The sequence below is a fragment of the Gouania willdenowi genome, chromosome 3 (assembly GCF_900634775.1).
Source record: "Gouania willdenowi chromosome 3, fGouWil2.1, whole genome shotgun sequence".
NCBI lineage: Eukaryota > Metazoa > Chordata > Actinopteri > Blenniiformes > Gobiesocidae > Gouania > Gouania willdenowi.
This window is the reverse complement of record NC_041046.1, coordinates 4,179,293-4,206,068: the sequence shown is the minus strand read 5'-3', so window position 1 is coordinate 4,206,068 and position 26,776 is coordinate 4,179,293.

The window sequence follows — 26,776 nt, the reverse complement described above, 5'->3', positions numbered from 1 at the left end:
GCCAACAGTTGTGAGTCCTCCCTGGAATACTCTGGGAGCTAAGCCTAAGAAAAAGTCATATCCACTTCAAAGGCTAACGCGCCGAGCAAAGCGCCCTGATATCAATAATGAGACGGACTGGCCTGCACTCCCTTCTCAGACTGTTGCCTCAACATCAACTCCCTTGTCTGCCCAGGCACAAAAGTAGACATCTGCTAAAGGCAGGAGTATCACCAAGTCACAAACCCAGTTTCATGTAGAACTGGGTAATTGATTTGTCCCACTGCTGAATGACCTAGGATCTGCTCTAATCAGGTCAACACACAACCTTCTGGAACTGTGAAGACTGAAAGTGCTTCAGGAAAACAAAAGCGACATGGTAGGCCAAAGCAACAACCTCACACACTGATAGTGGGAGACGTTTCTGTTAAAGATGCTCAGAAGATGTTTAGCAGCAACGTGAAAGTGATCTGTTTACCTAATGACACAGTATCAGACCTGGCTGACAAAATCTTGCATATTGTTGCAGATTACCCACATTTGAAAAATGTTGTGATTCATTTTGGGTTAAATGACTTAGCCAAGGAGGAGTCTGAGGTGTTAAAGCAGGATTTCACCCATCTGCTAAAAACTGAGCTGTTTACAGCCTAAAGTGTTCATCAGTGGCCAGATACCTCCAGTCCACAAAGGAGATCTGAAATTCTCAAGGATTTACTCTTTGAATACATTTTTATCTTCAGCTTGTGCTGCCCTTTCACTGAATTTTATAGAACAATTTCAGATTGTTTGGGAACGTCGTCATCTTTTTAGAGCAGATGGACTGTGTCTAAACAAGGCTGGAGTAAAACTCTTCACATCCAACTTGTTTTACTTCACCAGTCACACTGCTATCAGTTCTGATAAAGACAGAGGACAACATGTACCATTGGAGAACAAAACAACAAGGAAAGAACATGGAGTCGATGAGCTTCCAGCAAGAAATCAAGATCAAAATCACCAAAATGAAGAGGTCAACCCAACCCCCAACATCTCAGGACCCACCTGCTTCACCCCAAAATTTACCTACTTCTCTCCTACCCCTGCCTTCTTGGATTTAACTGCCCAGATGAACGAGCTGTTCTGGCTGGAACAAGACTGACACCCCACCCTTTACCCCACCATGGTCCCATCTTATCTCCTCTAAAGAACCAATCAGCACCACCCATCCCTCCTCAATGATACCAGGCCCAGGATCACTCTTCTCCTCAGGCCAGATGTGTTCATCTTAGAGCGACACAGGTCTGATGTGTGCTGGGTCTAGACTGCAATAGCTCTATTTTTAGGAACAACCAGAAAAAGTCAGGGCCTTATGGAGTTAATGCAGCTTCTTTAATTCCTGTGGTGACAGGTAACACAGGTAAAATTGTTAAATTAAAGAAAAACAAAAAGCTTTACAGAGATAAAAATGTGACTCCTATAACATGTCATCCAAAGAGTCCACCAGTGTCTCCAGTAAAGTCTTTAAAATTAGCTCTTCTTAATGTTAGATCTCTTGTTAACAAGTCACTACTAATTAATGATTTTATTTTGACACATCACTTGGACTTTTTAATTTCTTAATGAAACGTGGTTGAATGATGGTATCAGTAATACTATTCTCAATGAAAGTTCACCACAAGACTTTATTTATTTAAATAAGTGTCGTACTTACAGGAAAGGTGGTGGAGTTGCTGCCATTTTTAAATCAATATTTCAGTGAAAAGAAATAACATTTGGTGATTTTATCTCCTTTGAATATATGTCATTCTTACTGAAGGGTGATTCAAGAGTTCTGTTTTTAGTCGTTTATAGACCCCCAAAATATTCTGGAGAATTCATGGATGAGTTTGCTGAACTGCTGTCAGTTGTATGCACTGAATACAACTTTTTAATAATAACAGGTGACTTAAATATTCATGTAGACAATAACATGGACAATACTGCCAAAGAACTGTATGCTTTAATGGATACTTTTGGTCTTATACAACATGTGACTGGTCCGACACACACTCAAGGTCACACTTTGGATCTGGTTATCTCTAAAGGTGTTGATATCTCTGCTGTTGATGTCAGAGACTTAGCTCTATCTGATCATTTCTGTGTCTTTTTTGACCTAGAGACTGTAAGATCTGTTCCCCCTACTGACATAATGACAACACAAGTGCACAGTTTATGGAAGCCATAGCAATGACGCCAACATTGAGTGCTGAGACGGTTGATAATCTTTTGGATGAGTTTAATACAAAAGTCTGTAATGTCATAGATGTGGTGGCTCCAATCAAAACTAAGAGAAAACCAAACACAGAAAACACCTTGGAGGAGGACTGAGATAATGCAGAAATTGAAATCTGACTGTAGAAGAGCTGAGCGTAAATGGAGAAGGTGGTCTTCAACCAACTGAGTCAATTCTTAACATTTACAACAAAATATTTGATAAATTTCAGTCAGGTTTTGGTTCTCATCACAGCACAGAAACTGATCTGATCAAAGTGATCAATGACATAAGGTTAAACACTGATTCAGGAAAAGTATCTGTTCTCATTCTATTGGATCTAAGTCTGGATTTGACACTGTAGATCATACAATTTTGTTGCACAGATTGTAAACATGGGTTGGACTAAATGTTAAAGTAATGGTTTAAGTTCTACTTGGAGGATCAAAGTTATTTTGTAAACATTGTAAACTTTGAATCTGACAGATTACCAATGTCCTGTGGGGTTCCTCAGGGATCTGTTCTTGGACCTCTTCTGTTTAGCCTTTATATGCTTCCTTTGGGACACATTTTACACAACTGTAAGGTTGATTATCAGAGCTACGCAGATGACACACAACTATATCTATCACTGAACCCAGATGACTATGGTCCCATTGAGGTGTTGTGTGACTGTTTAGAAAAAGTAAACTGATGGATGAGTGAAAACTTCCTTCAACTAAACCATGACAAGATGGAGGTGATTGTCTTTGGTAACAAGGAAAAGAGGACTGCTGTCAGCAAGTATCTGAGTCTAGATCTTTAGAAGATAAAGACCAAGTCAAAAACCTTGGTGTTCTGATTGACTCAGATCTGACATTCAGCATCAGATCAAATCTATCACAAAAACATCTTCTACCACCTAAAGAACATCTCCAGAGTGAAAGGTTTAATGACTCAGAAAGATCAGGAGAAACTGGTCCATGCTTTTATCTCCAGCAGACTGGACTATTGTAATGGTCTTCATCAAACATCTACAGCTGGTTCAGAACGCTGCAGCTCAGGTCTGAACCAGAACAAAGAGGTCAGAACACATTAGTCCAGTTTTAAAGTCTTTACACTGGCTCCCAGTCAGCCTCAGAGGAGACTGTAAAGTTCTGCTGCTGGTTATAAATGTGTGAATGGGTTTGGTCCAGAATACATCAGTGAGATGTTAGTCAGGTATGAACCCAGCAGGTCTCTGAGATCTATGGACACAGGTCAGATAGTGGAGCCCAGAGCTCACAGTAACCATGGTGATGCTGTGTTTAGTTGTTATGCTGCAAAGAAGTGGAACAAACTGCAGCAGAGCTGAAGTCAGCATCACATGTGAACATTTTTAAATCAAAGTTAAATAAACTTTTTTTCTCTACTGCGTATGATTGAGAGATAGATTTATGTTCATGTGATGATGTCATGTGTTTGTTGTTGATTTGAATTGATTTTACTGATGATTTCAAATGTTCTTATTGATTTTAAACAGTTGAATGTTTTATCATGTAAAGCACATTGAGTTGCCTTGTGTATGAAATGCACTATACAAATAAATTTGCCTTGTCTTACCATTCATCATCAAAAAAGTGACCTGTAACCCTGTGGTGGCAAAATTAATATATAATATTTAGCAGTGACGTGCCGTGACCACTAGGGTTGGATAGACAGGTTGCAAATCGAGACCACCAATGACAATTTCATATGTCTACTGTAAGTGTTAATTCAATTCAAATCAACTTTATTTGTATAAAGCAATTTACAACAGTCATCTCAATGCTCTTATGAAAATAAAAAATCATAAGAAGAAGAAAAAAATCCACATGAACAAGTATTTATCCATCCAACAAAATCAACATCATAAACACCATTAAAGAAACATAAACAATTTTTTAATACAGCCTCCATACTCTCCCAGCAAGATATAGCTCATGACACAGCAGCACATCGGTTGTTTGTGTTGGAAACACAGAAACACGACAACACTGAACTTACATATAGCATTTAGCATAGCACGATTACGTCCAAAGGCAGCTTAGAGAGCTACCTTTGGACGTACATGGTTGTCATCTTGGGGAACTGACTGTGCATGCGCAAACACGTAAAAACACGCTATGAGAACAGAGGCAGAGCAGCCGTGTACTTTTGGGAGGGGCGTGGCCTCCTCCTGCCTTACTGCGGAGTGAGACAGCAGCCATTCCAGAAAATAGCGCTGTTTAGCAATTTGGGCTATGAAACACTTTCAAACTTATAGGTACTGTAGGCTATCGGAATTGGGAAAATAAATAATTTATGATTATATTATAATTAAAACAAATAATCAAAATATGAATTCACCCTTGGGTAGGCACTGCCTACCTTGCCTACCCTGACGGCCCGTCACTGATATTTACTCGTGTATCTTACTCATTGAATGTATGCTTACTTATAAGATGTAACCTTCTACCTAGATGTGCCTTTCTTTGTCTTTCCTTTGGGAAAGTCGGATGCTCTCACATGCCTCTCATCCCCCATAAACATGAGATAACCACCAGCTGCATCTCAAGGCTGCAGAACTACACACTCACACACATACACTACACACTACATACACACATTGACATACACACTACATACACACATGCACACTACACACACATGCACACGCACACACCTACACACATCATATGCACATGACTATCGGATAGATACCGGTGGCGCCGAGCTCTTGGGACCATCTGACACCCTTCCTTCTTTTTCCTCCTAGGGTGGGGTTTTGAATATCTGCAAAAGTGTTTGTGCAGAAAATTTCCATTCATGCCTGTAGCGTCTGCCTGGCCGGGTAGAACTGTTTTGATTGTGCTCCTTTGTACCTCTGTATTTAGTTTAGAATAAATATTTTTTTGTATTACTTCATCACCTTTTAATCTGGTTCTCATCATTTTTCAACACAGAGCATTGGTTAAAGACAAGGTAACTGTAAATTTGGCCCCGACAACCCCTAGATAATTCTCGTTTCCACATGAAGTCCAGTGATCTCCTGTTAGGATGACATAATGTGTTTTATGCAATATTTCAAGTTTTTAAGCCCTTTTGTTGTTGTATAGGACCAGTGACGTGCCGTGACCACTAGGGTTGGGTAGGCACGGCATTGCAAATCAAGACCACAAATGACTTTCTTTTTTTTTTCCTGTCTTTTTTTCCCCCTTGTCGGCACATGCTGTCAAAGGTCAACACTACAAGAAGTGCAATCATTATGAGACAGCAATGACAATTTTCAATATAGCCTCCTCTCCCAACAAGATATATCTCATGTCACAGCAGCGCATCCGTTGTTTGTGTTGGAAACACGAAAAAAATGACAACGACTCGGACGGCGGCGCTGTGTGCGGTGCTGAAACCACGTCTGCACCCCAAATTCACGTAACACCCAAAACCTTTACAACAATAAGTTTATGCACGTATTCAAAATGTGCAGCACCTCTTCCTCTTACGTCATGCTATTTACGTTGTTATTTTTTCATAAACACCATATTTTACCATATACACACACCATTCAGCTCGCACAATGACCACCGCTGTAATTGAGAGAGAGAGAGAGAGAGGGAGAGAGATTAAACTTTAGACTTACTTTATTTGAAGATGAAGTCCATGCGCCTGTCTTTCTGGACAAAGATGTCGATCACAGCAGTGTAAAAGTCCACTGTCTTGGCCTTGAGCTTCATGAGTCTGTCTTTCTCAATGGATATGAGAACCAGTGATGAAAGTCTTCCTTGCTCTGTTCTGTTGCGGCTGTAAGTTTTGATGCATTTTAAAGCAGAAAATGACCTCTCCACCGATGCGGTGGTGGCTGGAATGGTCAACACCAACTTCAGCAGACCAGACCTTGTCGGTGATGCCACGGCCGCCAAACAGCAAACAGAGAAAGCAGAACAGCCGGTTCCGTGAGGCGCATCCACAAAGCCATTCCTTCCGTCTGTACCATTCACTTTGGAAAGTCCGCACACTATTCTGACCTTTCTTTTGCTGAAGGTCTGGTAGCTCAGGTGTTGGTCTCCCATCTTTTAAAAGCTGTCACTTTTCTTCAAAAGAAAGTCGTGAAAATGTATTAATCCTCTCCATCGCTGTCATCCAACCTGTAGTGTAATCCCGCCCACTAGATGCGGCCAAGTGATATCTGTTTTGTATTCACAATGCACTGTGCGTACGTATTGGATTAACATAGCACGGTTACGTCTAAAGGCAGGGTAGCGATTTGCTTTTTTGCGTCAATGGTTTTTCATAGTGGGTCCGTGGGGAACTGACTGCGCATGCTCAAACATCCGTTCACGTGATATGGGGCTAAACTTTAGCCGCTAAAGGCAGAGCAGCAGTGTGCCTTCGGGAGAGGTGTGTCCTCCTCCCTGTAATACAGGAGTGTGCATCTCTGCCATTCCAGGAAATAGGCGCATAGCAATGTTTAGTCACTCATTTGGGCTATGAAAAGCACAAAAATGCTGACACTTTCAAACTTATAGGTACTGTAGGCTATCGGAAATTGAAAAAAAAAAAAATTATGATTAAAAAAAAAATTAAAAATTAATTTTTTTTTTTTTTTTTTTTTAAATGAATATGTCATTCATTTATATTCACCCTGGGTAGGCACTGCCTACATTGCTTACCCTGACTGCACGTGCCTGTATAGCACATTGATTTTGGAAAGAATGGTTTTTCTGGCAGGCAGTTTATACGTGGTGTCCTGCGTTGCAATTTTGAAGTACCAATTCCATATCTTCAACAATATTTGTAGGGTGGCAATTTGTAGCTCTCCAACAGGCAATTGCATTGGTTAACTTGTCATTAATCTGTTTAGAAGGAGGTCCCCCTCTCGTACCAAACTTCTCCTCCAGGGTTGTCTGTCATAGTCCGTCGGGTCTGCCTGATACCGCCGGAATGGAGCAACTCCATGAAGTGACACACAGTAATCATGTATCGTTGTCACAGCAACAGGCACGCACACACACTCACAACCCAGTGCTCCATCAGGCAGCACACACACACAAATATCCATCCATCCATCCATCCATCCATTTTCAGAGCCGCTTTGTCAGCACACACACACACATTTCCACACTCCCTTCCGTATTACTCCCACATCATTCATTTATTTTACTTGTCTCTCATCCTCATACTGTTCACATGGTCGCAGGACTATATGTGTGAAATCACCCTTAGTGTCAATGCTATAGTCGGATTTTTCGGGAATCGGTTGCTACTGTCTTGGGAGAGCAAAGGTGCGCATGTATATATATATGTGTGTGTGTGTGTGTGTGTGTGTGTGTGTGTGTGTGTGTCAGTAATCTATTGATAGTCAAATAATGTGACTCTATGTTGGATAGTCCAGAGTCCAGGCTCGTCCAGTAGTTTTATTCAGGCCACACTTTGATTTCCCTCTAAATGTTCTTTCCTTTTCTTTTTAAGATAATAAATCCACATTCTCGTCCATCCACTTTCCTTCCCGTCGTCGACCTTTTCATCTGATCTCTTTGATCTCTTTCTGTCTCACTTTTCCAAGGCCTTTTGCCTCCGACTTGTGTTCATTTTTTGGAAAATTAGAACGTCGTTGCATCTGTCATTCCTCTTCATATCAGCGTGTGACCATCGTTGCCTCTCTCTGCCCTACGGATCATTCTACCATGTTGTTCTGAACACTTTCACACCTGCTGGGATTGGAAGATAAAGAGCTTTGATTCCTCTGCTTTTTCTCTGATGAAGGTATTTGCTACATTTGTCTAATCTTTGTGTTTATCAAGTTAAGATGCTCAGCAAACTGATAACCTGTATCAGTCACTGCACACACACACACACACACACACACACACACTGTGAACCCCTGAGGTTCCCCACGTTCACACACTGCACACGCTGCTTTCCTTATGTGGGAGGGTTCTAGTCCCTATGGAAAGTCAGAGAGAAGAAATGATACACATTAAAGACTCCCTGAGCCTGGGTTGGGTTCAATTATAATTGTAATTGTGTAATTGATAATTAATTACAATGATGGTGTAATTTTAATTATAATTTTAATTGATTTTAGATAATTGACTTTGTAATTGTAATTGCCCAATTGTGTTTCTCTTCTGCCACAGTCTCTGCCAGCACATAGAGACGTAAAGAAGAAGCCTAAAATGTATCAGAAATTAAAAGAACATTAAATTAAGACTGCATTAGATTTGTGACTGGGATCAAAATGTAACATGGAACCAAAATGCAAACATAATGATTTACGTCGGCATGTGAAGTGGAGCGGAACCAGAAACAAACTTTTATTAGCTGATTTAAGTTTGTTTCCTGAATATTTGGACTGCTGTACTTTTACATTTGTTTTTTTATGCAGGTAAATCATTTCATTTCGTTTTTCAGTTTTTATTTATTTATGAAATATACTTGCATTATGAAACATGTTGATACTTATTCCCTGTTAGTTCATTTCATACTTTTAGTGAATTTATTTTTTTATTTTTTTTTTTGGTTTTCTACTGCACTTTTTACATCTGTTTTTTTAAATTCAGATAATGAGTTTAATATAGTTTTTTGATTTATTATGAAATATTATATTACTTGTTCCCTGTTGGTTCAACACATTTAATCATGTGTTAATCGTCAGAATTATTTCGGGGGCAATGGGCACTGGCGGGACTTGAAAGTTTACATAATACACAATATATCTATATAGTGTGTGTGTGTGTAGAAGTAGCTCAGTTAAATAAAAAGTATTTTCATGAAAAAACCCTCCAACATAATTTGTTAATAATGGTTATTAGCATAATTAACAGCATGTTTGGAGGAAAAGTGACGGTGGATGTTTTATTCCTTTAAAACCGTGACAGTTTCTTTGCAAATGATTTGGCATACAGCCTTTGACCAGACGTCACTGAAAAGTATTTACTAGTCCATTCATTATTAAACACTCACTGTCCACTCTTCTTTTCTTTGGGCCACTCGTTGTAGATGTGTATCTCTGTGTCAGCGCCGCGGTTTTGCTCTGTCAATCTCCACCTGGCTCGTAAGGTGCGCTACGCTGTCTTGGAGCCAGGTGTATTCACGCGACACCATGTGATCCCGCAATAAAACATCAACAAACAGCTTACTTTGATTATCCGTCGTGGAAGAACTGTTTGTCTGGCCAGCTATCCAAGTTTCCGCTTTTACCATAAGTAAGTTCTTCTGCCGCTTCTTCTTCTTCTTTGTAGGTGTGTTATGGCGGCGACCAATCTAACTCTGCTTTCTTCCTCATGTTACATTTTCTGTCCATACCTAGTAGGATGCCAGGCATCACAGGACTAAGTCAAATGAAGGCAGTCATAATTATGATATTGTAACGGACTGAGTCCCACTGAGTCCCAATGTAGTTTATTTAATGAGTGCTGTGGTTTCCCATGGCCATGAAGGCATCATTGTTACGTGCAGCTTTCTCTGCCAATGTTCGTCTTTGTTTACATGTGTTCTGCGTGTTGTTGGCTGGGTGGCTGGAAAAGGGCGGGCGTAAGCGGAGAAAGGGAGAACATTTTGTTCCCACGGGTGTTGAGATCAATGACGGAGCAAAACGGTTCATTTTGTGTTTTAATTGTTTATTTTGGCTTCGGCTGGCCCGATTAAAAAAACTAACGGGCCGGATGTGGCCCGCGGGCCGTAGTTTGCCCACATATGATCGACAGTCATTCTTGTCTTATTTGTCAGAACCTGCTAGAGCTGATATTAGTTAATTAATCAAGGACAATCTAATTCTTTTTTCCTGATCAACCCCATCAAACCTCCGTTTTGTTTCATGGGCAAATTAACCATCAGGCTGCTTAAGGACTTTGGAGTTCGAGGCCAAACCCTACGTCAAACCATCAAACCCTCTCAGGGGCAGCAGAAGAAGCAAGTCGGAGGCTATGGATGAAAAGGCAAGACACGACCTGGGCCCATAATAATATATAAGGATTGGAAGCAGAGGGGGGCACGCCTAGGAAGCCAGGTGCTGCCGATGAGCCCTCTGGAGGTGTTGTGGGCCTATCATTGAAACACCAGTGAGGGTGCTCACCTTGATGACCCCAATGAAGCCTACAACCCATCCCACCCCCTGATTCCCCTAAACCAGTCCTGCCACCACTACTGCGATTAAACAATTCAATCACTGCACAGTCACCACTTATGCCTCAGGTATTACAGGATTATTTCATCTAGTCCTAACACAGAACAGATCATCTTGATCCAAACAGGGACTGCTGTATAGAGAGCAGCTGGCAACTAGGGAAAGACCTGGTGACAGCCTGGAAAGACAGCTGACCGGAGGAAAAGATCCCAATGGGCCTGTCACAGGCTAGCTCCCTGTGGTGGGAGGGACCTGGCACTACTAGTGTACAGCTCCCACCCATCTCTGGCTACAAAAAGCACAAAGAAGGAAACACCCCCAGAGTCAGCGAGAGTGGGGGGGGATGATGACTCTCCAACAGACTTCATGACTTCTGGCCCAGGAACAAAACAGTCTACAAGAATGACGATCAACAAGACACCCAAGATGACAACACCTACTTCAGGAATTAAGCTCCAGAGTTGTAGATGCGGCTGGACAAAAGTAACATCCTATGCAGGCCTGAGAGACACCAAGGCTTGAAAAAGGTTTGGAAGAGGTCAAGGAGATGATACGCGAGGGTCTACAAAACCTATCTGCCGAGATAAAGTCGTTGGAAAAGACGCTGGAAAACTCACTGGAAAAATTACAAAGCGAAACAAAGGTACTGAAAGAAAAGAATGAAAGAAATGCTGAAGAGATAAAATTGTTGAACGCGAGGGTTGAACAGCTGGAACAAGATGCTTCAGTAACATTGGGCTGTATAGAAAAGGCATTTAGGATCTTCCTGTTTCCAGCCTCGCAAAGGAGTTTAAATGCTCCAAAGTAAGGTTGGAAATGACACAAACAGAATCTCCTGACACATGCGTTTGTCTAACAGCACCTACTTTGGTGACTGGAAGGTGGTGGACCCCAGCTGCGGTTACTCAGCAAGCTATGTCAGACCTCAGGCACAGAGACATTGTTGGCCTTGGAGAAAGCAGACCACGGTGGCATAGGGCAGCTCCAGCTCAGCGTCGATGGCTGGTCGTGGAGGTGCGTCGGCACGAGCAGGCAATGAGGTGTGCAAAGGCTGTCTCACAAACCAGGCAAGGACAGTGGTTGACTTGGGAGGGAGTTGAGAAGAGAGAGTTTTCTTGGAGGGAGGGCAGAGGGGCTCGTGACTGGAAGTTGGGGGCAGATCTAAACCAGAGGCTATGCTTCCACACAGAGATTGCCACAACAAACCTCAGACCAGACCTTGTGCTCTGGTCCTCCTCACTCCGCATCGTGTACATCATAGAGCTTACAATTCACTGGGAGGCTGCTGTTGAGGAGAACGTTGAACGCAAGAGCCTTAAGTATACTGACTTAGCAGTTGATGCTAAACAATGCGGTTGGAAAGCCAAGGTTTGCCCTGTAGAGGTTGGCTGCAGGGGCTTCGTGGGCAAATCAAACATCAGGCTGCTTAAGGACTTGGGATTTCAAGGCCAAACCCTACACCAAACCATCAAAGCCCTCTCTGGGGCAGCAGAAGAAGCAAGTCGGTGGCTATGGATAAAAAGGCGAGACACCACCTGGGCCCATAATAGTATATAAGGGCTGGAAGCGGAGGGGGGCACGCTTGGGACACCAGGTGCTGCCGATGAGCCTTCTGGAAGTGTTGTGGGCCTATCATTGAAACTCCAGTGAAGGTGGGTGCCCACTTGATGACTCCAATGAAGCCTACAACCCATCCCAACCCCTGATTACCCTAAACCAGACCTGCCACCACTACAGCGATTAAACCAATTAATCACTGCACTGTCACCACTTATGCCTCAGGTAATATGGGATTGTTTCATCTAGTCCTAAAACAGAACTAAACATGTCATTGATATGCAGGGTCACTCCCCCATTAAACAACACGCTTACCGGGTCAACCCAACAAAATAGGCCCTAAAGAGAAAAGAGATGAGTTATCTTGTCGAGCATAAATTAGCTGTCCCTAGCTTCAGTGCATGGAGCTCTCTTTGTGTTTTGGTTCCAAAACCTGATGGAACAATCCGATTTTGTAATGATTACCAAAAAGTAAATGGTCTCACAAAACCTGATTTGTATCCATTACCCAGGATGGAGGATTGTGTCAATCGTGTAGGATCTGTCAAGTATGTTACTGAATTAGATCTTTTAAAAGGATACTGGCAGGTTCCGCTAACTCCCCGTGCAGCTGAAATCTCAGCCTTTGTTACCCCTGATACCTTTCTCCAATATTCAGTGATGCCATTTGGTTTGAGAAACGCACCTGCTACTTTTCAGCGTCTTGTTCATAAAGTCCTTTTGGGGGTGGAAAACTGTGAGGCGTACTTGGATGATATGGTTGCCTATTCATCCAATAGGTCTGAACATAAAAAGACGTGGTCAGACATTTGTAGTCAGTTAGGCCAGGCGTCTCTCACGCTCAACCTAGCAAAATGTAGGTTTGGGAAGGGTTTGGTCTGCCCTGTAGCAACTAAAGTGCAGGCCACAGTCCAAACGTGCCCTTTGTCATGTTTTATGTATGTGTGGATACTACAGAAGATTTTGTAAGAATTTTTCTGAGGTCATTGCTCCTCTCACTAGCCTCGTTAGCCATTTGAAAACATGTGTGGACTCTTGCTTGTCAGAATGCATTTGAGTCAGCCAAAGCTGTCTTGTGCAGCTCGCCCGTTCTAGCAACCCCTAACTTTGAGAGCTCTTTTAAATTAGAAGTTGATGCAAGTGTGGGGGGTACTGGTGCGGGAATACTTCAGGCAGATAACCAAGAGACTGATCATCCTGTCTGCTACTTTTCAAAGAAATTCAAAAAACATCAAGTTAATTACAGTACAATAGAAAAGGAAGCAATAGCCTTTGTTGTTAGCCCTGCAAAATGTTAATTTAGGTTCTAGCTCCCAACCCATCCAAGTGTTCACTGATAACCCTCATAACCCTCTGGCATTTCTCTCACAGATGAAAAACTCCAGTCATCGGCAAATTAGTTGGTCCCTTCTGTTGTAGGACTTTAACATTACGATTCGACACAAAAGAGGTACTGAAAATGTGCTGGCAGATACTTTGTCCTGATCTTCTTTGAATTAAAACCCTGTTTCGAGGTTTTAATTCTTGGGAAAGGGGGTGTTACGACTGAGGTCATATGTGTGTGAGTTTTTGGTACCTGTCAGTGATGTGTGTTGTCCAGGTGTGTGTCTGTGTGTGTTGTGGGAATGTCTTCATTGAGAGCTTCTCCATCCAATCATCCTGGATTGCATCCCTGCTGAGCTGGGAATTATAAGGAGATGTGTCCCTCCAGGATTGGTTGAGCCTCTGCGTGCTGACCAGTGAAAAGAACAAGAGATGACGCTGCCTGGCGCACAGTGGGGCAGAGAGAGGCGTGTACCGGTACCATCCTTCACTGTGTCTCAACCAGGATCAGTTAGAAAATTGTGGGACAATTTGTTCGTAAGAAACGTATTTTGGTTTGGTTTGTTTGGCCAACAGCTCCCTCCTTCAGTTGATCTTTATTCTAAAGTGTGTAAATTGTAAATAAATAATTGCAAATTGTAGGTATGTGTCCGTTTCTGCTTGAGACTAGGGAAGGTGGTACACCTTCATCTTACGTTCCAGTACTCCTAGGCTGGGACGTAACAGGTTGAATGATTATTGTCCAACGATGACTCTAAAGTCACACTCTTCATTCAGAGGCAGCATCCTTTGTCTTGTTTTTTATGGCCTGCAGCCACATTTACTGCAGTGGACAATCACAGCTTCAGAGACGAGCTTTACATTGTCCATCTTACACAGGCTCACGTTCTGCTCATCCAACAGCCATTGGATGCGCTGGACAACACCAGAAGAAGATGTAAGCAGATGAAATCAGATGTAATCACATGTAATCAGATGTAATCAGAGACTCTGCTACAGCTGAGCTTCGTTATAGAACATTCTCTAACACACTCTTTAGAATAACAATTGGCTTGCGCGACGAGCCAGGCGGGGCCCCCTCGGGGGCTTTTTGTACGACCGCAATGGCCGGGGTGTGGACGTTATGGCTAGGGGGTGGGGTGAGGGGTACTATGGGGCCTCCCCGGGGGTCGTATTGGGCGGGTGTGCGGGGGCGCGGCGCGTGGTTCCTCGCCCGGTGGATCCGCGTTGGGATTGGCTGGTCTGCTGGCTGGGTGCACCGGGCGCCGTGGGCGCGATTCCGGGGCGGGGGTGCCCCGGGGGCGGATCCTTGGGCTACGTGTCCGGGGAGGTGCTCTCCGGCAATCTGCCCGGGGACCGGCCGCGGCTCGTGGCGGCGCTGCGCAGCCTTGGGCGGGGCGGGGCTGGTGGCCTTGGGCCCGCTGTTGTTCGGGGTGTGCTGGCGTCGGGGGGGTGTTTCGTGCCGGTGCGTGGGTCGTCGGGGATTGCCTCCGTGGGGGGGGGGGGGGGGCTCTATTGGCGCCGTTGGTGTGGGGGGGCGGTTCCGGGCTGGGGGTGCTTCGGTACTCTGGCTTGCCGGTCCGTGGCTGGCGGGATGGCCCTGCTTGGCGGTGGATGGCGTCCTCTCTCGTCGGGGGGGCCGGGGCCGCCTCCCGGTGGAGAGTGTTGTATCGTGGCGCCGGGTGGGCCTGTGCTGGCCCTGGTGCGGGCATGGGCCTCCCCCCTGCTCGGCCGCTCCCCTTGGTGGCGGGGTGGCGTTGCTCCGGGCCGGCGGGCGGCGGGGGTCGCCCCCTGGGGCGCCGGGGGATGTTGTTGGTGCCTGGCTGTGCCCGGGGGTGGGGGGTGTCGCCGTGCTCCGCGGGGCCGGCGCGGTCTGGGGGGGTGCCGTGGGGGGGGGTCTCCGGCTGTGCTGTTCCGGGGCCCGCAGTGCCACTTGCCCGTCTGCGCCATCTACCCTCTCGCGTGGCCCGCCACGCGGACGGACCCGGCTCACACTGGACAGGCCTCCTACATGTTCACTTCACCCCACTCCCAGCTGGTCTGGCTCACTCAGAAAATGCACCACACACCAATACCCAACCCTTGGGGGGCTGGATGGTGGGGCTGGGGGTGGAGGGGGCCGCCACCTGTGTTACTATGTAGTGGCATGGGGGCGGCCCTCCCACCTCTAGTTGCCCTATTAATCCCTCCAATTTTAATCGCATCTCAACATGTCACCCCCCGGAGGGTGTATCATCATTTACACCCTCCGGCCTATTACACCACATACACATAAATCCACAGAGGCTGGAGGGGGAGCACCGCTCCCCTCCATCCCCCTTCTTTTAATTACACCCCATACATTCACCAAACACACACATTCACACAGGGGATCGGGAAGTGCCTCTCCATTGGGGAATGGAGAGGCACCATAACAGGGTGGTGGGTTGGTACACATATTTGGGCCTCTCCGGTGGGGGCCTGGCCCCTCTGTTGGTGGCTGGGCCACTGCATAGAGTAAAAGCACATCAAGATGGTGCGGTCGGGCGTGGCGGTGGGTCTCGGGGGGGCTTTGCCGGGGTCTCTCCTTGCGGGGTCTTCCCGGGCTGTGTCGGCCGGGTGGGGCGCGGGGGTGCCTCTCCCCCTTGGGTGTGGCTTGGTGCTTGCTTTGTCTCCTGGTGGCCTTGGGGGCGGGCCCCGCGGTGTGCGGGCCCGGGGCGGCCTGCCTCGCCGGTTTGGGGGGTGGGTGTGCTGGGGGGGTGCTGGTGTCCTCACCGGGGTTGGGGCAGGGTTGTTTGGCGCCTCGGGATGATGCTGTTTACTGGGGGGGGCGGCGTTAGCTGTTCCGATGGTTGAGGTTGCTTTCGGCCGCCTGGTGGGTATGTCCTGCCATCTGCGGACTGGTGGGTGGGTCCGGGGCATCTTTGGCTGGGGGCTGCTGTCCCGCGCTGGATGTGTGCCGTTGGGGTGCCTCCGTCCCCGCGGTGGGGGTCGCCGGTTGCTCGCGGGCCGGCGGGGGGCGCTGCCCTGTGGCTTGCGCTGTCCGGGGGGCGGCGGGCCCTGGGCTGCTGGCCTTGTGCCGTCTGGGGCTGTGCGGTCCTGCTGGGCTGTGGCCGGGACCTGGGCTGGGGTGGGGGGCGCGTCCCGGGGGGCTTGCCCTTGGGGGGTCCTGGTCCCTGGGGGTGCTCCTGGGGCCCGGGGTGCTTGGCCGGCTGGCCGGGCCGGTCCTGGCGGGGGTCTTCTGGGGCGGGTGGCGCGTGCCGCGCCCTTGCATACCTTCTGGTGCGGCCCCTGCTTGGGCAGTCCCCCGTGAGGCAGAATGTCGGGGTTAAATTAGGGGGCCACATCCCGGCGGGGCGGTCTGGCTTGGCCTCTGGAGGGGGCCCTGGCTTTAAAGAACTGAAGCTCGTGGCGCGGGCGGCATAAGCATCTGGGGCGCCCGGGGGGGGCTAGGTTGGGGTGCCTGGGGACCGGCGGGGGGACTCCCAGCGGCCCCCTGGTGCCTTATGCGGCTTGGGGTGTGGTCGTTCGCCCTGGGCGGGCTGCTCCTGGTGCTGCATCCATTCCGGGTCCTCCTGGCCTGGGGTCGGGTCCTTGCTGGCTCTGGGCTCACCGGCGGGGGCCCGCCGGCTGCCCGTTCGGCGTGGCTCTGGTCGTCTGCTGGGCGTGGGCTTTGGCTCCTCCGCTGGGGTCTCGGGCGGGGGGCTCTCTGGGCCCTCCCCTCGGGGGGCTGGGCGCGGGGGTGTGGGTGGTGGTGGGGGGGTGGGGGGCTGGGGGGCCTGGGGGTTGGGGGTTGGAGTCGGTGGTGTGGTGCGCTGGGTCCTTGGCTCCTTGGGGGCTTTTCGGGTGTGTATGGGGGGGGCAATGGCAGCCTCTCGGCTTGGGACCTTGGGGGCGTTCGGGGGGCTGCTTGGCCGTGGGGTGGTCGCCGGGGGCCCCTAGATCTCTCGCTCTTTCTGCTGGCCCGACTGCTTCTTCGGGCCCGGGGGCGGCTTATGGGTTTTGCAGTAGCGGCTCTTGGAATCACATTTGTCATGGACGCACTGGCCTCGGGCTGTGGGATAACACTCATACTGGGCTCAACCATAGACACGTTGTTCCCAAATACCTGTTTTATGTAACTTCCACTCACTTCCTCCTCTGCTCACAGCCACCATCATTATTCCTAAGCCGCACACTGGTCACCAAACTGGCTTGATAACACAACAATAAGCACAATATACACAACCACAACTTCACATCACATCACTTGAAACCTATTGATTATTCCCCACCCATTCGTTTTCCTATCTTGTATCCCTCCTCCCTGTTAACTCCCCCCCCCACCCCCCTCACCCTGGTGTAACACTGCCCTCTCTCTTTTACATCCTCCCTTTAATAAAGTATTTACCCTTCCCTAGGGAGGGCTGGTGATGGTCACAATTATGCAATGAAATAAATTCATTTATTTAATTGCAATAATAAAATATGCATTGCTGTTAAAAGATTGCACTTCTTGTAGTGTTAACCTTCAACAGCATGTGCAAACAAGGTGAAAAAAAAAAAAAAAAAAAAAAAAAAAAAAAGAATAACAATTGGTCATTTGATTTTATAATGTTCTTTGGTTTAATTATGGGTTAAAAATAATGATTAATACATTGACTTAAACTGCTACTTTCTATGGTAAATTATGCCATGAACTAGGGTAGAATCCCATTGGTCAGCAGCTGTTTCAGATGCTGAAACCATTCCTGAGTTCCTTGGACCATTTATGGTAGAATGTGGGCATGTCCAGGGCGAAAACAGGAAGATAATTCAGCTATGCAAACTTGTAGCAAATCTGTGGTTGTGTTTGAAATCACATCTTAACTTACTACTCATCCTAACATGCTACTCATGCTAACGTACTACTAACACAAACATTCTACTCATACTAATGTACTACTGATACTAACATACTAATTTTACCTACACTACTCACTCTAACATACTACCCATGCTAACGTACTCCTCATCCTAACATACTACCCATGCTAACGTACTCCTCATCCTAACATACGACTCATGCTAACGTACTACTTATGCTGACGTACTACTCATTCTTGATCCGTGACATTTACAACAAAGTAATTTGATTTTAAAATGTTCTTTGGTTTAACTAAGGGTTAAAAAAGATGATCATGACATTTACTTAAACTACTACTTTAGATTAAAAAAATGTATATCAGCAGATTTAGAAAAAAAAAAAAAAAAACTAAAGCTACTTTTGAAAAACTGAAATATATTTCTTCTGGATCAAATCAGTAATCTAGTGTTTTTTTTTTTCTCTCTTTTAAAGGGAAAAGTGTGTGTTTTGTGGATATCACGGGAAAGCACATCTGATGGGTTGAGGACCGTCACAATGTTGTTGAAACTGACTTATTTGATGACTGCGTAGAATCAGTAATGGCAGCATAAATCAGCATGTAAACGAGATGTTCTGTAAAGACTCAGATGTATAGAGGTTGTCTGTGTGTTGCCGTGCAATGGACTGGCGTCTTACCTATGGTGTACCCCCGTCTAATGCCCATTGAATGGAGACCCCTGCCACCATAGAAACAGGAACAAGTGGGTCAGAAAATGGATGGATTTTATAATGTTCTTTGGTTAAAAACAGCCTGAAGGTGATTATTACCAGAAGTAGAGTACCAATATATCCCACACAAGTAGGAGTACTGCTGCTACTTGATTGAAATTGTACTTAAGTACAAGTACCTGAGGTCTGCAGTTTATGAAGAGACCATGAAATACTAATACTAATATACTAATAATAATAATTTACTCAGTAACAGTTGGGTGTAGAAATGTAAAAAATTACATTACTTCTTTTAAAACACACAAGTACAAGCACTATCACTGATTTATAAATATACTCAAAAAAGTACAAGTACCGATAAATGGAACTCAATTACAGTAACTTGAGTACTTGTAATATGTTTCTTTCACGTCTGACCATTACATACCAGGTGAGCTCAGCACACATTGACACTTTTTAGTTTGAATTTTACACAATGTTTTAGAAACCAGGCATCAGTACTTTTACTTGTAGTTTAGTACATTTTCATCAAAGTAGTGGTACTTTATTGCTCGTTCCACCACAATCGGTACAGTTGATTACTGATTCCCAGGTATCCATCCTGACTCATTACTCCACGGCTTATTCCTTCAGAATAAAAGCAGTGTGTAAATATGGAAAGCAGCTCAATAATCACTTGTCTTGTGCTTCCAATGAGGACTAACGTAGTTTGTCAAGTAAAGAGTCACTCGACCTTACTTTTAGCACCTTCCAAAGATAAAAAAAAAAAGTTCCTCTGTAACTTCCTCCAAACGCTGAAGTGTGTGCATGTGCACGGCAGTTAATGTGTGACGACAGGCTGAAAACAAACCGTATGAATAAAACATGCAAAATACTCTTCATCTCTCCTCTCTGTTTCTGATGCTCATTACTCTGGCTGCAGACTCTTTCTGCATCTTTGTTTGCATCACACAAAACACACACACACACACACACACACACACACACACACACACACACACACACACACACGTGTCTTTTTACTCTTTGTGTTTCAAACTTTTACTCAGACACTTAAGGCCCAAGGGCAAACCTTGAAATCTTCACAAACTGTAGAAACTTCACAATTTTTGGGTTTTCTTCATGCTTTTATTTTTTTAATGCAGCCCTTACAAACTAATGCATGTTGGTTAAATTAATCTAAACACATTTATTTATGAGGCTGTAAAGCGTTTTTTTTTTTTTTTTTTTTTTTTTAAAGTTAATTGTTTATTGGTTTTATAAAGTTTGGAGCAGCTCTTCCAGCTTTGGGGGCCGTCCTCTGGCCCTACGTCACCGTGCGGGGAGAAGTGTCTCGTCTATAGACACGCCCACTCATGAATATGCATAAGTAGGATGCAAATCAGCCTGTTTGTGTAGAGTTGATTGTGACTTTTCAGAGGCTAAAACTCTAGAAAACAGGCAAGTTTGGGAAAATAAACCTCAAATATTATGTTTCTGGGGTTCTTAGAACTAATGGAGGTGGGTGAAAAATAGCATGACATAGGACCTTAAATGTTTTTAGCTCTTTTATGAAAACTTTTAACCCTTTATTCATTTAACTGGTCTTTTATATGTCAATAGTCTCAGTAGATCTCAGGGTTTTGTAACTTTAAGGTGAGATTAATGCTTCAACCTCTCACTTGATAAACACTAAGGGGCAGATCCACTAAAGTTTCTTTCTGATGAATACGTAAAGTAGGCGGAACTCACGAAGCGAGCAAGAAAAAATGGTATGAGGACATGCAAATAAATTAATGCAGGGGACGCAATGCAATTAATCAAAACTGGACTTCATTGCTGCCTCTGTTTTTCCGTATAAATTTAACACGGCCTAAAACCAGGTGGAAACTGTCAAAGATTTTTGCGCAGTGATGACAGCAGTGATAGTTGTGAGGAGACAGGGCAGGGGAGAGGAAAGACAACCGAGGGATGGCATTTTCAGACCTCCAGTTAAAATATTTGGGATGAATAAATTCCCAATTTTAACAACGTTAGAGTTAGGGTTAGGGTTAGGGTTAGGGTTAGGGTTAGGGGTTAGGGTTAGCGTTCTTAACCAGGCGCCCCCAGCCAGCAGACCAACCACCCCGACGCGGATCTGCCAGGACAGGAGCCACCGGCCGCGCCCCCACACACAGAGGGTATGATTAAGATAATGAGTTGGTTTGTTTACATTTTGTGTAAAGCAGAATCTAATAGTGAAGTAAATAATTTATTTAAGCTGTTGTTTTCATCATCAACATGAATGTTAAAGTCACCTACTATGACAGCTTTATCAGTGCTCAGCAACAGATCAGTGACAAAGTCAGAGAATTCAGAGAAAAACCCTGAATATGGACCAGGAGGACGGTAAACTATAACCAGTAAAGTGGGTTTTTCTATTTTGATTTTGGGATTACAAATTTTAAGTGAGAGGCTTTCAAATACATTTTGGTGAAGTTTGGTTTTTGGGGTAACTAATAAGCTTGTGTGAAAAAATGCTGCAACTCCTCCTCCCCGACCACTCTCACAGAGAATATGGTGATTACCAGTTATAAGATCACTCACTAAAAGAGATTTAGACAAAAGCGGTCAGATATTTAATAGTCCACATTTATTTATTTATTATTTATTTATTTTTATTGTTTTGTGTTCTGTTTTAGTGATATTTGAGAGTTTTTTTTTTTTGTTGTTTTTAAACTTTGGTTTGGTTTCCATCACCAGTTTTTATTAACTATTTAGATTGTAGGCATTTCCTAAAATGCAGCTATTGTTAGTCATGAACAAAACCTGTTATTTAATGGGAGCCGCCTCATGTTTAGCAGAATATTGATAATATTAATAATATTAATAGCAGAACTCTGTCATATAAAAACTTCTGTAGGTGTTTTAAAGCATTTTGGAATACCTGCGTATTGTTGCATTGTCGACTCTAATCAATGAGTTATTCTCAAAACTGCATTTTGTTGTTTCATTTGATAAATTAAATATTGAAACAATGTGGGACATAATAAATATATTATTATCATATACCTCTAATCAGATACCTTTTATTGTTTATTTGACATAATTCCATTATTTAATTTTATTTCAACGTTTATCCATGTGTTCATTTCCTTGATCAACACTTATTGATGATTAAGGAATTGTTTGATTTATTATTATTATATTTTTAATGTTGTTAAGGTTGTTAAATTCCAAACTTTCTCAGCTCATCAAACTTTCAACTTTTCAAACTTTCTCAGCTCATCAAACTATTTCATATATATATATATATATATATATATATATCAGTATAATTGTTTTTCCCATTCATTCAGTCCTTGACTTTTGTAAGTCTGACATTCATTTTATATCAAATAATATGCTCCTATGTGTCATGTTTTATTGAGATTTTTTCAGGAATCTAACTGAATTGGTAAATAAATGTACCATATATTAAAAAAGCAAGAAGTCAACACAAACCCAGCTTTGTCCGTCAGGTTATTAATAGTATTATTAGCTTAAATTTAAAATGTCTTTTTTAATCTGAGTTGAAACTCTTTTATGATACTGAACATTTATAGAATAAATATTTTTCAACTGATTTGACTAAAAGAAAACAATTGTAAAATTGTTGTAGAATTTCAGTTTGTCTTTTTTGTGTCAAATTTGAAATAAATAAATAAAATTATTGAAGTCCAAACTATTGCAGCATTGTTAACACTGTGTCCTATAGTTGTCTCTTTTTATCCCTTAAACATTTTAAATCAGTTTATCTCTAAACTCTACACACTAGGAATCATTTATTTCATATTTATGAGTTTATTGTCTAATGAATTGGTGATCCCTGTCATAAAGGTTCACTGATGGAGGTCAGATGGTCCTTAGTGGATTTACAACGCCGTTATTCTCGCCCGTGTTGCTGCGTTTGTCTTGGTTGGATGTCGCACCTTTGGATATTTTTAGGTTTTGTCCTTTGAAATATTTAGTAAATTTCAGGTTTTTCCTCCTTTTGTTTTTTTAATATATGCCATTGTTAAACCTTGTTAAAAAGACGTCTTCACATCATAAATCTGTAGTTTAATTTCTATTACAGTTATATTCAGCATAGATCAGGGTTGGGATGAACACAGTTGTAATCAAGTATTTGATAATTCATTACAATTATGACATAATGATACTTGTATTTGTAATTAAACATACATGTTGTTTTTTTTAATGGTAATTGAATTGTAATTGAGTTCAGATAATTGATTTTGTAAGCTTAATTGGCATGGAAATTATATAAAAATTGTCATTAAAATATAACTAAACGCAACCCTGTAGACCATGTTACAGTTCTATGTCTTACACATACGTAGGTAATAATGATCAAAATGTGTTTCATATCAAGTTAATCTGTCAGTTAATCTTGAGGATATTTTTACCATTAAAATAAATATATAGTGACAGAAAAAAATGCTCAGACACCCACACCAATAATAATAATAATACCAATAATATCATTGATTATGAAGCCTAACAAGGTAACCAATAGACTAATTAGATGATAGGTAATATGTATTAGCTGATTTAAGATATGGGTCAAACTCACCCGTTAGCATTAGAGATGCTAACAGAAAGCTAACACAAGTTAAGTTTCATGGGGTTATTTATTTCAGGATCATTAATTGTAATTTCACTTCAGTAATTGAGAAAATAATTGTAATTTTCCTTCAGGGGAAAATAATAATTGTAATTTTAGTTTGCGTGAGTCATCATAATCGTAAATGAGTTGTAATTGAAAATGGTTAATTGAAGTCGTAATTGTAAGTGACCCCAACCCTGGTTCTCATCATAAATCTCTAGTTTTACTTCTACTACAGCTTTTAGGAGAAGTTATATTCAATTACTTTTTTTCATCTTTGTTTAATGTTACATAAATTCTGTCTGTTAAACATGACAAACCATTTGTGTGTTAGTAATAGGGCTGCACGATTATGGCCAATATTAAAATCCCAATTATTTTTTTATCAGCATTGTAATCATTTTTTTTTCCTTTATTTTTGTTAAAGGGGACATATCATGGTTTTAAATCCTTCCTTTTTACATATAAATCATACATTTGTGGTCTATATAAAGCGGAACTGCAATGCTTGGGTCTGAATTCCTCATTATTATAGCTCCACCCCTTTTCTACCCCTTTTCTGATGTGCCTCTGCGAGCAACTCGTTTTGGTGCTGTCTCTTTAAATGCAAATGAGACACTCCATACCCCGCCCCCTCTTCAGGTGACACTCGGTTCAACTCCACCCTGCTCGGCCATTTTTGTAGTTTGATAGAAGAGATACGGCTATGTAGCGGAGCATAAACTTTTTATTCAGAGGTTATTTATAAAATGTCAACAACGTTAGACTTGTCCATCCAGCCTTACATGTTCCAGCCAGAGTCTGACCCAGTGGAGCGAGATGAAAATGATGATGATGAACCTGCAGAACCCTAACAAGTGAGCTAACACAAGCACCGAGCTAACGCTAGCGCCAAGCTAACGTCACGAAATGCATTTTAATACAGTCTTTTCTGAGACAAAAACGTCAAAATGAAATGACTAATGAAAACTTTAGACTTAAATTAAATCACGTAGGCCATATCATCAAGGATCTAAAACGAGCACACAGCGCTAACATATGAAGACGGTGCAACTGCTAATGCTAACAAAACAATGACAGGGACGTCTTATCATCACTTTTTAGCGTTATTTACAGCTTACCGAAGTGCTCTGTTCATCGTCTCCAAAGATAGAAGGAATTGAACCCTCAACCAGACAAAGTCTTTCTGTAAATCCTTCTTTATACTGGTGGAGGTTGATGAAGCAGTCATCATTGAAGTGCTTCACACACACAAAAATGACCTTATCCACAGATGTGGTACATTTCTATAAAAAATAAAACTCAACCAGACACTTTGAAAAGGTTCTGATGCTGGGAGACGGTGTAATGAAGCGTGTGGGTTACTACATCCAACAACCCAACATTTTGACTTATCCTCTCGTAACTTCAGCATCCTGGAGCTTGGACTACAAAATAAAAGCCAGAAATAAAAATGGTGGATTCCTCTGGAGTTGATGTCCTAATTTGGCAGTTCTGCTGCAAATACTGTGATGTAATAGTTCAAAAAATGTAATAGAGAATAGAAAAATCGAAACAGATTGAAAAATATGAGCAAAACAGAATTTAAAGATATCAATGGAGCACCTGAAGAGACTAATTTGAACTTTTCTGTACTTCTAAACACTCTAAATATACAACAAAATGCATTTAAGGGCTAAAAAAGTGGATTTAGCATGATATGTACCCTTTAAGTTATAAAATGCAAACAGTTTTTATTACACTACTTTTAAACGAACAAAATTATATGTACAATTTAAGTGCAAAATTAAACTTTTCATAATAATAATAATAATAATAATAATAATAATATCAATAAATTAAATCAAGAATTAAAAATTTACCAAAGGCTAACTGAATGAATGCAGAGCCCGTATTATACATATAAATATTGCCGACAATCAGCTTTATTTAATTATATTCACCAAAATTGTGAACACCATTAAAATGTGATTTATTGTGCAGCCCTAGTTCGTAAGCAAAGAGAATGAACAAAGTAGAGTCTAGAGATAATGTGATGAGAATCAGTGTTTGCTTGTGGACGAGGCCAAACCAGCAAAACAAAAGATTCATTTTCTGACAAAGTGCTATGGATGTAGAACAAAAGGTCACACGGTATAAGATCTATAGCAGCGAGTGTAGAAACAATCCACAGAATAAAGAAAAAGACACCTGAAGGCATGTAAATGTTCCAGATTGTAGCCACGGGCTAGCTTCCACTTTATGATGATAATGTATGAAAAAGTCAAAGTCCACATTCTGAGCCTCAGGTTTCCAGTTTTTGTTCGATAAAATCTAAAAACCTTATCTCACAGATAAAGTAATGTGTATTTTTAAAGCACGCCCCTGACTGTTGGAGTTGTGTAGCTCATACTGTGATAGCAAAGCCTTATTTCCCCTGTTCCTCCTGCATTAAAGGTCAAAGGTACAACCTTTAAAGTATTATCATGTTTTGTTTAGGGATAGAATTTGAAACGGCAGAAATCACTCGATGTAACACAGAGTCAATCCCACTTCTGGGAAATCAAGCCGTCCAGGTATGAATCAACACATTTTTCCTGCTGTTGGACAAATGGAACCGACCACAGGTGGAAACCAGAGTTAGCAATTAGCAAGACACGCCCCATAAATAAGGTGACCAGATTTTTAAAACCCAAAACCGGGACAATAATTTAACCAAAGGAGACGACAGATTTTCAAAAGATGTATAAATGATGCATACCCTTTTATTTTTAATGAAAAAGGTCATCCTAATTATTATTTTTGTCATTATTTTGGATTAAATGTATTATTGCAACAGCTAAAATTATTATCGCAAAAGCTCCATGGAAACACTTTTTCCACAATTACACGTCACAGGACATGACGTACCTGGTCACATAGTGATCATTACGTGAAACAACCTTTGAGTGTTCTAAGGAGGTTTGGAACGTCCATCTTCCTACAGAGAAGTCTCACAGGATGAGGTTTCACCAGAGTCACCAGGCTCCGCCCCAAAACAACCTTCAATGGAAACACCTTCAAACACACATTAGACTTTGAGGAAACTTTAGAAATATTTATTTTTATTGTAAAAACTGTAATGGAAACCCAGACAGCATCATCAGAAACACGTGTGTGCTGTAATAAAGTGAAACTGGATTAATATTATTATCACTAACACTGTCAGCAGTTTTGGTGTTTCACAAACTGGCAGTAATTAAATAAACTTTTCTAAGTTGTTTTTTTCCAATTTAAACAAAATGCACAAACAAAAGCATTTTTGAAACTCAACTTCAGATTTCTTCTTAGAAAATAGCTTTAAAATTGGATTCCTACCAATTGTTTCATCATGTGGAGCCTGGTGTGTGTGTGTGTGTGTGTGTGTGTGTGTGTGTGTGTGTGTGTGTGTGTGTGTGTGTGTGTGTGTGTGTGTGCTGTGCGTGT